This window comes from Vicia villosa, linkage group LG2 (assembly GCF_029867415.1).
Source record: "Vicia villosa cultivar HV-30 ecotype Madison, WI linkage group LG2, Vvil1.0, whole genome shotgun sequence".
NCBI classification, from domain to species: Eukaryota; Viridiplantae; Streptophyta; class Magnoliopsida; order Fabales; family Fabaceae; genus Vicia; species Vicia villosa.
The window spans coordinates 51,707,675-51,722,659 of NC_081181.1; positions in this window are offsets into that span (position 1 = coordinate 51,707,675).

Consider the following 14,985-nt stretch of genomic DNA (forward strand, 5'->3'; position numbering starts at 1 on the left):
ATTGTCAGATGCTCCTAAGAGATTCTTCAAATCTTGACCTGATTGCCCCAGATTGATTGGACAAAACATGTCATGCCCCTTGTATTAATTGACTTCTAATCAACTGAGTCAGTTATAATAGATGTTGCTGCTGAAATAGTTTCGTCTGTCGGGATGACTTTTAGCCATTAGTCATACCCTGTGCAGCTTCTTCCTGACGCTAACATTTGAAATTATGTAGCAAAATATGTTTAATAATGAATTCATGAGATGCAATGCATATGTCTGTCTTGTTTTTTTGAAAAACATTAAAATGGGAGATGTAAAAGCGTGATGTTTATAAAACGTGATGTTTGTAAAAATGAAATATCAACTAAGCATTTGTGGTAAACCTTAAGGAGTCAGAATGCCTTTTTGGTGACAATGTGCTTTCGAACTAACCATGCTTCAGTTAGGACTTTCAAGGGTTGTAACGTGGCTTGGTTCACGTTTTAAGAAACAAAGGATAACAGCTCAAAATTTATTTGTACCCATCCCAATCTTCTTGATGTTCTTCGATCCTATGCTCAGTTAACCTTTCGTTTAAGTCCTAGCAGAGCTTGAAGTCGTAATATTGACATTTGACGATGGTTAAAGTACCGAAAGTTTATTTTGGACAGACAGTCATCCTTTTTTGTAATATTATTTTTTGTCGAGGATTTATAACAACCTCTTTTGGTTTTTTTTGACTTTATTATCCCTAACTTTTGCCTGAAATGTTTATTTTGAGATTACAGTCAGCGGGATGTTTCAATTTTCGATAAGTCTCCTTCATAGGTTTTGACTTAACAGTTTTTTCTTCTTCTTTTTTATGGGTATTGACTGTCTAGCTAAATGGTCACGGGAACCCATCATTATTTGCGTAAACAACGGCTGGTATAATTGAGTTAACTGAGTAACCCTGCCCCGGGTCATGATTAAGGGTTTTAAATTGCATATGAAAGAAAACTTCTACTCCTTAGGCTCAAAAGGGTTTACGAGGGATTAACATCCTTATATCTCCACTATTTAGGAATTGAAACAATGCCTGTACATGATATGCACTAACTTTGTTAACTTTTGGAATACTAATTCTTTTGTGACTCAAAGGAAGTAATCTGCCTTATAATTGAAAGAATGGCAGAATTTGATACATGCATATAAAATAAATGAGATTGATATGAAATAAATGAGAGATAAGAAATGGAATTAAGTAGAAAGGGGCACCACACTCTTTCTTATCCAAGAGAGAATGATAAGCCTATGGATGAGGATCACCACAAGAAAAGGATTTCTTGATAAGATCAGTTTTGGTCCAATCCAGAACCTAAGAGCAAATACTCTCACTTACACAATGTGTAAACTCGATAAAATTCATTGATTAAAAAAGAAGATACATGTCTCCTTTATATAGGAATGGCTTAAGATGATGAAATAAGTAAAAATTAACTCCTAAGAAAACAAAAGGATTTCAGCCACTAATTATCATGATAGTGGGTTCATTTATTACAAAGAAAGTGCAAAATAAAGACAAGATAATGGGGTTCTTGAAAGGGCAGAATAATGGCAATTCTTTATTTACCACTTCTCTTGCAATTTTCGTCCATTATAGTGTGGTTATTGGTATTTCCTTTATTTTTATTTATTTATTCATTATTGGGCCTTTTATCACATGCTTGGATGATAAGGATAAACTTGGGCTCTTTTTCTTCAGTCTCGCCAATGCATTCTATTGACTTGATCATGAAGTGAACTAAAGCATCATTGACTCTTCTTACATGTGCCCTTGTCATAGGACCTCCTAAGCTTCGCATTGTATCATTTATGTCTTGGATTACGTTCTCATCATTCTCTCCTTCTTGGAAATAATTCGACCTCAAATTTAGACCATCATCACCTACATCAAAAGGACAAAAATCAGCCACATGAAAAGTAGTACTTACCCCGTACTCACCCGGAAGTTCTATTTTGTAGGCATTGTCATTGATCCTTGAAAGTACTTGAAATGGTCCATCTCCCCTAGGTTGAAGTTTGGACTTCCTTTGTGATGGGAATCTCTCTTTTCTCATATGTATCCAAACCCAATCCCCGGGTTCAAAAATAACTTTCTTTTGCCCTTTGTTTGCACTTTTTGCATAACTTTCATTTTTCTTTTCAATTTGCAATTTTACTTGTTCATGTAATTTTCTCACAAATTCAGCCTTAGCTTTCCCATCTTTATTCTTCAAAATAGATGTGTTAGGCAATGGTAACAAATCAAGAGGTGTTAAAGGATTAAAACCATACAAAATCTCGAAAGGTGAATGTTGTGTAGAGCTATGAACAACCCTATTATAAGCAAACTCTACATGAGGTAACCATTCCTCCCACATTTTTAAATTCTTTTTAAGAACAGCCCTAAGAAGAGTAGAAAGAGTTCTATTTACTACTTCAGTTTGTCCATCTGTTTGGGGATGACAAGTAGTGGAAAATAATAACTTTGTACCCACCTTTCCCCACAAAGTCCTCCAAAAATGGCTTAAGAACTAGGAGTCACGATTAGAGACAATGCTCCTTGGTAAGCCATGTAGGCGCACCACTTCCTTAAAGAACAAATCAGCAACATGACACACATCATCCACCTTTTTACATGGAATAAAATGTGCCATTTTTGAAACCTGTCCACAACTACAAAAATAGAATCTTTGCCATTCTTTGTTCTAGGCAGCCCCAAAACAAAGTCCATGGAAATGTCAATCCAAGGAAATTCAGGTACATGCAAAGGAGTATACAAACCATGAGACATAACTTTTGATTTAGCCTTTTTACACACAATGCATCTTTCACAAAGCTTTTGAACATCAATTTTCATGTGAGGCCAATAAAAATGTTCTTTTAAGAATTCTAGAGTTTTAGAAACCCCAAAATGACCCATTAGTCCTCCCTCATGCGCCTCTTTTACAAGTAATTCTCTAATAGAACCTTTAGGCACACATAGTCTTTTTTCTTTGAATAAATAACCATTGTGCCTAAAATACCCATTGAAGGCAGTATGCTCACAAGCTAAAAATTTTGAAGAAAATTCAAGGTCACTTTTATACAAATCTTTAATATGCTCAAGACCGAAAAGTTTTTTTTCAAGAGTAGAAAGCAAGACATGTCTTCTTGAGAGTGCATCTGCCACAACATTAGATTTACCTTTTTTATGCTTGATTACATAAGGAAATTGTTCAAGAAACTCAACCAACTTGGCATGTCTCTTATTCAACTTACCTTGTCCCTTCAAAAGCTTCAAGGACTCGTGATCACTATGAATTACAAACTCTTTGGGCAGTAAGTAGTGTTGCCAAGTTTGTAGAGCTCTCACCAAAGAATACAACTCCTTGTCATAGGTAGAATAATTCAGAGCAACCCCTTTTAACTTTTCACTAAAGTAAGCAATTGGGTGTCATTCCTGCAACAAAACAGCTCCAATTCCCACATTAGATGCATCACATTCAATTTCAAAAGATTTAGAAAAATTAGGCAAGGCAAGAATGGGTGCTTGGGTGAGCTTTTCCTGTAGGGGAACAAAGGCCTGCTCTTGTTTCTCACCCCATTTAAAACCAACATCTTTTTTAACAATTTCATTGAGGGGTGCTGCCAAGGTACTTAAATCCTTCACAAACCTCCTATAAAAGCTAGCCAAACCATGAAAACTTCTTACCTCACTTACATTTTTGGGAGGTGGCCACTCTCTGATGGCTTTCACCTTTTCCTCGTCAACATGGACTCCTTTACAGCTTACAATGAAACCTAAAAAAATCACATGATCGGTGCAAAAGACACATTTTTCTAAATTGGCATACAATTTTTCTTGTCTTAATACTTGCAAAACAGCCCTTAAATGATTACAATGATCATCTAAGTTCTTGCTATAGATCAAGATATCATCAAAATACACAACAACAAACTTACCCAAAAAATCCCTCAAAACATGGTTCATTAATCTCATGAAAGTGCTAGGTGCATTAGTTAGACCAAATGGCATAACCAACCACTCATATAAACCATATTTTGTTTTGAAAGCTGTTTTCCATTCATCCCCCTCCCTTATTCTAATTTGATGGTATCCACTTTTCAAATCAATTTTGGAAAATAAACATGCACCAAACAATTCATCAAGCAAGTCATCTAACCTTGAAATGGGATGTCTATACTTAATGGTAATGTTATTAACAGCCCTACAATCGGCGCACATTCTCCAACTACCATCTTTTTTTGGAACTAAAATTACCGGAACAGCGCACAAACTTAAACTTTCTCTTACCCATCCTTTACTTACCAATTCAGCCACTTGTCTTTGTATTTCTTGAGTTTGTTGTGGATTGCTTCGGTAAGGTGGCCTATTAGGCAAGGATGCTCCCGGATTGAGATCAATGTGATGCTCAATTCCTCTTAAAGGTGGTAAACCACTTGGTACCTCTTTTGGAAACATGTCTTTAAATTCCTGCACAAGAGTTTCAACACAACTAGGCAAATTTTGTGTGTTAGGAGTGTTAGCTAGCAACGCCACCTCTTTGCAAAATAGCAAATATAGGGGCTGTTGTGAAACAATTGCATTTTTAACCTCTCCTTTTTTTGCAATCAAAATCTCTTTCTTTTCATCATTCTTTTTTTTGTCATTTTTTTTCTTTTGTTTTTGTTTTTGTTTTTGTTTTTCATTCTTTTCTTTTTCTTTTCTTTCTTGCTCATTTTTTTCTCTCATTTTCTTTTGATCTTCTCTCACCTCACTAGGACTTAATGGTACAAGATTGATCTTTTGACCATGATACATAAAAGAGTACTTATTGGAGTATCCGTCATGATTGGCTTTTCTATCAAATTGCCAAGGCCTACCTAATAACAAATGACTAGCTTCCATTGGTACTACATCACACAACACTACATCCTTATATTTTCCAATTTTAAAACAGACCTCAACTTGTTTATTAACAAGCATTTCTACACTTTCATTAAGCCATTGAAGTTTGTAAGGCTTAGGGTGAGGTTTTGTTTCCAAATTTAGTTTAGAAACCAAACGCGTGCTAGCAACATTTGTACAACTCCCTCCATCAATAATTAAAGAACAAACATTTCCTTGCACAAAGCATCTTGTGTGAGAAAGGTTTTCTCTTTGACTTGTATCCTCCTCCTTGATTTGGATTCCCAACATTCTTCTCACCATGAGTAAATCTCCACTAGGTATTTCGTCTTCAAACTCCTCATCATAATTACCATCTTCCTCTTCAACAATTTCTTCATTTTCTTCTATAAGCATAGTTCTCTTTGTTGGACATTGAGATGCGATATGTCCTTGGCCTTGACACTTGAAACACTTAACACTTTTGTTAGTTGAAACACTTGAAGAAAAAGGTGTAATAGTTTTACCTTTGTTTTCAACTGTGGCTTCCTTAGATGATGAAGCACCCTCCTTCTTTGTTTTGTCCTTCCAACTTTGAGAATTGAAAGTGGTGGAATTTCTCCTTGCTTGGCTTTTTCTTTTGAGTTGTTGTTCCACTTTGATAGCTTGGTGAACCAATTCATCCATTTCAACATAGTGATGAAGTTCCACTATGTCACTAATGTCATGATTTAGACCATGGAGAAACCTAGCCATAGTTGCTTCATCGTCCTCCTCTACATTAGCTCTAATTTTGAGAACTTCCATCTCCTTGAAATATTCTTCAACACTTTTAGAACCTTGAGTGAGTCTTTGCAATTTGTTGTGCAATTCCCTATGATAATAGGAAGGAACAAACCTTCTCCTCATGATTCTTTTCATTTCTTCCCAAGTATAAATTGGTCGTTCTGCATACCTCCCTCTATCTTTGATCAATTGATCCCACCAAACTAAGGCATACTCCTTGAACTCAATAGAAGCAACCTGCACTTTTTCAAGATAAGAATAATTGTGACAATTAAAAATTTTTATGCCCCTCAAATTATCTCCCCCTTGTCTCCTTCTACGCCTTCTTTCATCCTCATCACCACTACCATCATTAGAATTTTGGGGCCTCCTTTCCAACTCATCAATTATTTGTTGAAACTGTTCACCTTGTTCTCTTAACAACCTTTCAAAATTGTCACGCATGGCTGCGATTTGAACAGTTAAAGCCGCTATTCTAGGTGAAGGTGGACTAGACATAATTCTGAAATATTTGGGAAATTAGGAACAAGTGTTTAAAAATGGACCTCACCACTCTACTCACGTGTTTACACTCAATCACTCGTGTTTCACTCAATTTTTTTTGGCTTTTTTTTAATATAAAAACACTCTGCCTTTTACAACTCAATTTGCTCTTTTAGTTCTTTAGAGAAACCAAAATGAATCAGCACAAAGAAATCAATTTCAGATGATAATCAACATACAAAAAGCTTTAAAAAAAACAGCAAATAAAAAAAAAAGAAGACTCTAAAACAAAGGAAACAAGAAGAATTTTAAGAGTGTGGCAAGAAAAAAAAGAAATATATTTTTTTTAATCACAATCTATAACAATCAGATCCCTTTTTTTTTCAATATTTTTTATACTTTTTTTTTCGATTTTTTTAATTTTTTTTATAATGATAAATGGATAATAATGAAGAACAAGAATATAGACAATTTACCACGTTTTGGCCCTTTTTTTTGGTATATGCTCTGATTACCACTTGATATGCACTAACTTTGTTAACTTTTGGAATACTAATTCTTTTGTGACTCAAAGGAAGTAATCTGCCTTATAATTGAAAGAATGGCAGAATTTGATACATGCATATAAAATAAACGAGATTGATATGAAATAACTAAGAGATAAGAAATGGAATTAAGTAGAAAGGGGCACCACACTCTTTCTTATCCAAGAGAGAATGATAAGCCTATGGATGAGGATCACCATAAGAAAAGGATTTCTTGATAAGATCAGTTTGGTCCAATCCAGAATCTAAGAGCAAATACTCTCACTTACACAATGTGTAAACTCGATAAAATTCATTGATTCAAAAAGAAGATACATGCCTCCTTTATATAGGAATGGCTTAAGATGATGAAATAAGTAAAAATTAACTCCTAAGAAAACAAAAGGATTTCAGCCACTAATTATCATGATAGTGGGTTCATTTATTACAAAGAAAATGCAAAATAAAGACGAGATAATGGGGTTCTTGAAAGGGCAGAATAATGGCAATTCTTTATTTACCACTTCTCTTGCAATTTTCGTCAATTATAGTGTGGTTATTGGTATTTCCTTTATTTTTATTTATTTATGCATTATTGGCTTGGATGATCAGGATAAACTTGGGCTCTTTTTCTTCAGTCTCGCCCATGCATTCTATTGACTTGATCATGAAGTAAACTAAAGCATCATTGACTCTTCTTACACGTGCCCTTGTCATATGACCTCCTAAGCTTCGCATTGTATCATTTATGTCTTGGATTACGTTCTCATCAGTACATCGTCGGCATAGTCTATCCAAAAGCATCACTGTATGAGGTTGCGGCATCGTCTTCGTCATCCTTCCTCAAAAGGTTTACCGCTTTGCATGAGTTGAATATCACAAAACATATTGATCAGTGGTTTTCACACATATATTTTCCGTTGTTTTTAAGTATCTTCAAGTTATTTTATTTAGTGTTTGATGTTATTATTCGCCATTTTATGCTTTGGTTGTATGTTTTAATGTTTTCAGACTAATATGAAGAAATCAAAGTAAATCAGTGCAAAACTCGGAGTTTCGAGGAAGTTCAAAAAACATGTTTCAGGAGGCCTGACACGGGTGGCCGTGTTGCTCAACATGGGTCGTGTCAGGAAGAGAGCTGGGAGCGAAGTTTGAGAGAAAGGAAGACAGTGAAGCAACACGGGTGCCCGTGTTGCACAACATGGCCCGTGTTGCACATCCTGGGACTCAAAAATAAAAATAAATATGACAGGGGACCAACACGGGTGCCCGTGTTGCTTAACACGGCCCGTGTTGGGTTTGACGCTGATTTCAGTGACTTTTGTGATTTTGTTCAGTGGTTTGCCTGCAAGGGTGTTTTTGGGATTTCCAACCAACTTAAGTGAGTCTGCACTATTTAGGAGAGTTTTCAAGATGGATTAGGTATCTTTTTGCCACACGAAGAATTGGAGGATTGAGAAAAGAAGCCTATGCAATTGGAGAAGAACAGAGAACTCTCATGAGCGGAAGCCATTGAAGATCAAAGTTCATCATCTCTATTGTAATGTCTTTATTTGATATCTTTGTAATTTCTTTGGATGATATGAGTAGCTAAACCCCCCAATGCTAGGGGGGTGTCCCTGATTAAGATTTGTGATGATTTTGAATTCTGAATTTCAATAACATATTTCTCTTTCATGTTCAATTTAATGGTATAAGGTTTTTAATGCTTTCCTCGTCGGACCTACTGGATTGATTTATGACTGACAATTAGGATTGACCTCCATTGTTAGGGTTTTTATACCATTAGACTATAGTAGATATCACTTAGGACTAGGGATACCCTATAGTAACCGGATTGTTCTTGATTATAATAATACTTGATTTGATCACTAATTTTGAAGGACTTTGGGATTAGGATTTCAATGTTCAAAGGTTTGCCCACTAAGGACTTAGGATTTAGGATGAATGTTCAAAGGTTTTCCCACTAAGGACTTATGGGAAAATAATTTAAAGGGCGGTAATTAAAGGTTATGAACTTGTTGAAGAAATCAAAATTCAAGGTTATTACAGGGCAAATCATACACTTTACCCTAGCATGCTCTCATATTTGTTAAAACCACTTAGTCAATTTTCTGTCATTTTTATTTATTGTTAATTTATAATTGCAAATCAAAACTCCAAATATAGTTTTTGTTTAATTGAACCACTATTGAAACTCGATATTAACGTGCAGTCCTTGAGATCGACATACGGGGAATTTCTCTATTATTACTACAGAGGCAAAATAGTACACTTGTTATTTTTCCGATCACATATGCAAAGTAAAGACACAATTTAAATGAGTGATAGAGAAATAATTTATTCAAGACAAACATATGCAATGCACTGATGATGATTATTAAAACAGATAATGTCTAGCATAAGTTGAATTTTTAAACAAACAGAATAGAAATTGCGCATGAAAATAAGTCTAGTGATTAAAGAGTTCATCCTTCTAGACATTAATCAGTCTTGTCGTGATTAGGCATGTGAGCAGTGATCACTACAGGAGTCTTGGGAGGGTTGAATTCGATTTCCCGAGCATCAACCATGTCTTGGATCTTATTCTTTAATGCCCAACAGCTATTGGTATCGTGCCTGGGACTATTGGAATGGTAGGCACATCGCATATTTGGATTGTGTTTAGCAGAGGAAGTGTTGATGTGTTGAGGAGGATCCCTCACAGTAATCATTCCTGCCATCAACAGATGTTGCAATGCCTGATCTAATGACATGTTAATTTTGGTGAATTGACGCTTAGGTGCGTCTGGCTTGCATCGTTGTTGTGGAACTGGTGTAGAGATTCAGAGTATCCGGGGTTCGAGCTTCCGGAATGTGTATCTGATAAGAATGTTTTAGAATGTCCAAAGTTCGAGCTTCCGGAATGTATATCTGATTGGAATGTTTCAGAAGTTTGGGGGTCAAGCTTCCAGAATGTTCATCTGATTGGAACTTTCAGAATGTCTGGGGTTCGAGCTTCCGGAATGTATATCTGATTGGAATGTTTCAGAAGTCTAGGGGTCAAGCTTCCAGAATATAGTTTTCGTTTAATTGAACCACTATTGAAACTCGATATTAACGTGCAGTCCTTGAGATCGACATTCGGGGAATTTCCCTATTATTACTACAGAGGCAAAATAGTACACTTGCTATTTTTCCGATCAAGTTTTTGGCGTCGTTGCCGGGGACTGCCGAAGATTATAGAGTTTTTAGATTTATTTCAATTAGAATTTTGTTGCTCTGCGACTAAAATTTTATTTTCTGAAAAAAAAAATTTATTTTTGTTCCTCATTCTAATAATTGTCTAATCTGTTTATGCGAGGTAAGGCCTCAGCAGAATTTCTTTTTGACGCAGAAATTGAAAGGACTTTTCACGCAAGGCGCAGATAAGCTCGTCAAGCTAAACTGGTATCAGAGGAAGAAGTGATTACAGTTCATTCTGGTTCAGACACCGAAAGTGAAGAAGAGATCATGGGCGAGGTACCACCACCAGAGAGACTTCTCGGAGACTATGGTGCTAGAAACACGCCGGGAGGAAGACTAACTATTGTCAACCAACCAGTGAATGTTCCTAATTTTCAATTGCATCCCAGCACCATCACTCAGCTCGAAAGAAAGCCTTTCACCGGAAAGGTTAATGAAGATGCAAACAAGCACCTACAGAGGTTTCTGACCATGAGTACAACTCTAAAAATCGAAGGTCATTCAGAAGAGGCCAAGAAGCTGAGAATGTTCCCATTCACCTTGGCAGAAGAAGTAGAAGAATGGTTTTATTCCCTTCCAGCGGGCAGCATTACATCATGGGAAGAGATGGAAAAAGCGTTCTTAAATGAGTATTTTCCTGCATCTGTATTTATAAGGAAGAGGTATGACATTCTGAATTTCAAGCAGAAGGAGGGTGAGCCCTTAGGAGATGCATACAAAAGATTCAAAAGAATTCTAGTAGCATGTCCCACTCATAATATGGACAAGACCGAACAGATGCAAGTATTTGTCAATGGGCTCAGAATGAAAACGAAACAGTTAATTGATACAACAGCTGGAGGCTCGACAAGTTTCACAACAGCCTCAGGCATCATCAAAATCATTGAAGCAATAGCTGCAAATGAGCATTTGGAATTGTATGACAGGTGTGCTAGCAAACCGGAAAGAATCATTGATCTTAAGCTGGAGACTTCTAAAATTCGGGTTGAAGATGTGATAGCCGCAGAAGTTGAAAAGAAATTGAAGGCTATGAATATAGGTAAACAACAGGTGGCTCAAGTTCAACAAGCTCAACCTGTCAGTTGTGAAATCTGTAATGGCCCACACCAAACAGTGTCCTGTTTTGCTACTCCCAAGCAGATTGAAGAAATCAAATTCCTAAGGCAAAACAACCCGTATTCTAACACCTATAATCCAGGGTGGAAGAATCATCCAAATTTTTCTTGGAAAGATCAACAACAACAAGGTACCCAGAAGGCAGAGTGGGAAGTGGCAATTGAAAGATTAGCTGGGCAGTGTTCTCAGTTCCAAGAAGAAACAAGAAACAACCACAGAAACACGTCGGCCTCAATTAAAAATCTGGAAGTTCAAGTGGGGCAGATAGCACAGCATCTCACTCTACCGGCACAAGGTACCCTTCCGAGCTCAACTGTGAAAAATCTGAAAGACCAAGAGAAGATTAATGTTGTTACTACAAGAAGTAGAAGAGTAGCAGAATCTTAGAAAGAAAAAGACGAAATAGATGACCCCATGGTAATAGAGGTGGATCTGGAAATAAGAGAGAATCCAAAAGAGCCAGAAGTTGTGGTACCACCGGTTAAACCAATTGAAGAAAAAAATAAGAAAGACGCTGAATCGGTGATAAAACTACCTTTCTCCTCCAGAGTGACAAAGAAGGTTTCAAGAGAGAAAGACTTTGAGAAGTTTACTAAATTGTTCAAAAAGTTAGAGGTAAATCTACCATTCTTTGAAGCACTTGAGCACATGCCTTTGTATAAGAAATTTTATGAAGGAGGTGTTGGCGAAAAAGAGATCACTAGGAGGAGAGCCAAAAATTGCAACCGAGAAGTGTGGTATAGTCTCGACAGCAAGAAAGATCCCAATAAAGAGGAAAGACCCTGGGGCGGTGGCGATACCATGCACTATCAAGAATATAGCATTTAAAAAGGTACTCCTCGATTCTGGGTCTAGTGTGAGTTTAATGCCTTTGTCCATTTTCAAAAAGCTTGAATTAGAAAAGATTAGTGAAAGTAAGACAAAGTTAAGGTTCGCCGATCACACCGTTAAGAAATCCTGTGGGGTAGCTGAAGATGTGCTAGTGGAAGTTGATAAGTTTGTATTCCCTGTTGACTTCCACATCATGGATATTTCGGAAGACGAAGAAACTCCTATCCTTCTTGGGAGACCATTTTTGTCGACAGGCCGCTGCAACTTCGACATTGAAAAAGGGACACTAACGCTGAAATCATTTGATGAAGAAGTAACCTTGAAGATGTTAGGAGTCAAGAAAAATAGGGCAGGTGTGAATGAGAAAACTTCAGCTGGTATGACAGAAGGTGAAAAAGAAGACAAAAATCCTAAAAATCTCCAAGAAAAAGTTTCAAGCATAGCCTCTCGGGTGGAACCAACTCATATAGCCGTCAAAAATCCTAAGAATGCTAAGGAAGTCAAGAAGAAGGTGGAAAAGAAAGAGCAAGGTGAGAAGAAGAATGTGGGAAGCAAATTGAAGAGAAAAGTTATCCAGGCTTTTCTTCTTCATGAGTTCGCGGTTGCGGACGTGACAAGCAACAAGGTGTGGAAAAGGAAATACCCTTCATAATAAAGGGTAATGGACCGTCGAGCCATGCGACGTTAAACGAAGCACTTCGTGGGAGGCAACCCACAGTTTTAATAATTAATTTCTATGTTTGTTTATTTTATTTTCAGGAAATAAAAGAGGACGTCTCTAGTGAAAGCTCGTAAGTGATCATTGGAGTGCAATACCCTCTGTGAGTCACCTCTCTCGAACTCGTTCTGAAACATTGAGGCCAATGTTTAGTTCAAGTTTGGGGGAGGCTCTTCTCTTTGCATTTTTTTTTATGTTATTTTTATGTTACTGGTATGATGTGAAACCATAAAGTGAATTCTGCCCAAATTTTCACCAAAATTTTAATTTCTGTTGAAGAGTTTTGATCTTAAAGAGCAATCGGGAATAGTATATAGAGATGAAGCGAGGATTGTTTGAGGATAGAAAGTTCGGAATAATGTGACAAGAAGAGGTTTGTTTAAACACCCTTGGTTCCCTAAAAGAGATACGAGTCTAACGTGTAGATTTGCACCATAGTACTTGTCTCCTGAGAAGTACTTCTCGAGTAGTTTATTGATACAGTCTGGCATAATTCAGATTCACTTGCATGATGACTGGTTGAAAAAAAAGAGATATAAAGTTCGCACCAAATGATGAAAATGCGGTAAAAGGCAATCGACTCGCTAAGTTGGGTAACCCTCACCCGGTTATTCAGCCCAAAGGAGATTGATCCCCAAACGTCGTCCAAAAGGACAATATATAACTGCAAAGTTTGAAAATTTCATCGGTAATTAAAAGTAGCAAATGCTGCTAGTTTGGTGCCAGAAAAAGAAAATAAAAAGCCTTGATTCGTCTCATGCATGTGATGATTATTAGAAGAAATGCAGTGCCTTAATATGATTGTCCGAATGAAAGAGGAGGAAAATCGGAAAGAGACTTAAGTGCAAAGCATAGTTGGAGAGGTATCCGAAACGGGAGCTTGAGGTTTAATGTGGTAACAGAAACTCGTCGCGTCACGTGAATGCTGAACCAACTATTTCTTGATCAATACAGGCGGATATCTCACGTATGAACACCGTGTGCTTTGAAGGTCATTAACTTTTGTAATTGTCGCTTGAGGTCAAGCAACGGTTTAAGTTTGGGGGAGTTTGATCAGTGGTTTTCACACATATATTTTCCGTTGTTTTTAAGTATCTTCAAGTTATTTTATTTAGTGTTTGATGTTATTATTCGCCATTTTATGCTTTGGTTGTGTGTTTTAATGTTTTCAGACTAATATGGAGAAATCGGAGTAAATCAGTGCAAAACTCGGAGTTTCGAGGAAGTTCAGAAAACATGTTTCAGGAGGCCTACCACGGGTGGCCGTGTTGCTCAACACGGGTCGTGTCAGGAAGAGAGCTGAGAGCGAAGTTTGAGAGAAAGGAAGACAGTGAAGCAACACGGGTGCCCGTGGTGCACAACACGGCCCGTGTTGCACAACACGGCCTGTGTTGCACATCCTGGGACTCAACAATAAAAATAAATATGACAGGGGACCAACACGGGTGCCCGTGTTGCTTAACACGGCCCGTGTTGGGTTTGACGCTGATTTCAGTGACTTTTGTGATTTTGTTAAGTGGTTTGCCTACAAGGGTGTTTTTGGGATTTCCAACCAACTTAAGTGAGGCTGCACTATTTAGGAGAGTTTTCAAGATGAATTAGGTATCTTTTTGCCACACGAAGAATTGGAGGATTAAGAAAAGAAGCCTATGCAATTGGAGAAGAACAGAGAACTCTCATGAGCGGAAGCCATTGAAGATCAAAGTTCATCATCTCTATTGTAATGTCTTTATTTGATATCTTTGTAATTTCTTTGGATGATATGAGTAGCTAAACCCCCCAATGCTAGAGGGTGTCCCTGATTAACATTTGTGATGATATTGAATCCCGAATTTCAATAACATATTTCTCTTTCATGTTCAATTTAATGGTATAAGGTTTTTAATGCTTTCCTCGTTGGACCAACTGGATTGATTTATGACTGATGATTAGGATTGACCTCCATTGTTAGGGTTTTTATACCATTATACTATAGTAGATATCACCTAGGACTAGGGATACCCTATAGTAACCGGATTGTTCTTGATTATAATAATACTTGATTTGATCACTAATTTCGAAGGACTTTGGGATTAGGATTTCAATGTTCAAAGGTTTGCCCACTATGGACTTAGGATTTAGGATGAATGTTCAAAGGTTTTCCCACTAAGGACTTAGGGGAACATAATTTAAAGGGCGGTAATTAAAGGTTATGAACTTGTTGAAGAAATCAAAATTCAAGGTTATTACAGGGCAAATCATACACTTTACCCTAGCATGCTCTCATATTTGTTAAAACCACTTAGTCAATTTTCTGTCATTTTTATTTATTGTTAATTTATAATTGCAAATCAAAACTCCAAATATAGTTTTTGTTTAATTGAACCACTATTGAAACTCGATATTAACGTGCAGTCCTTGAGATCGACATTCGGGGAATTTCCCTATTATTACTACAGAGGCAA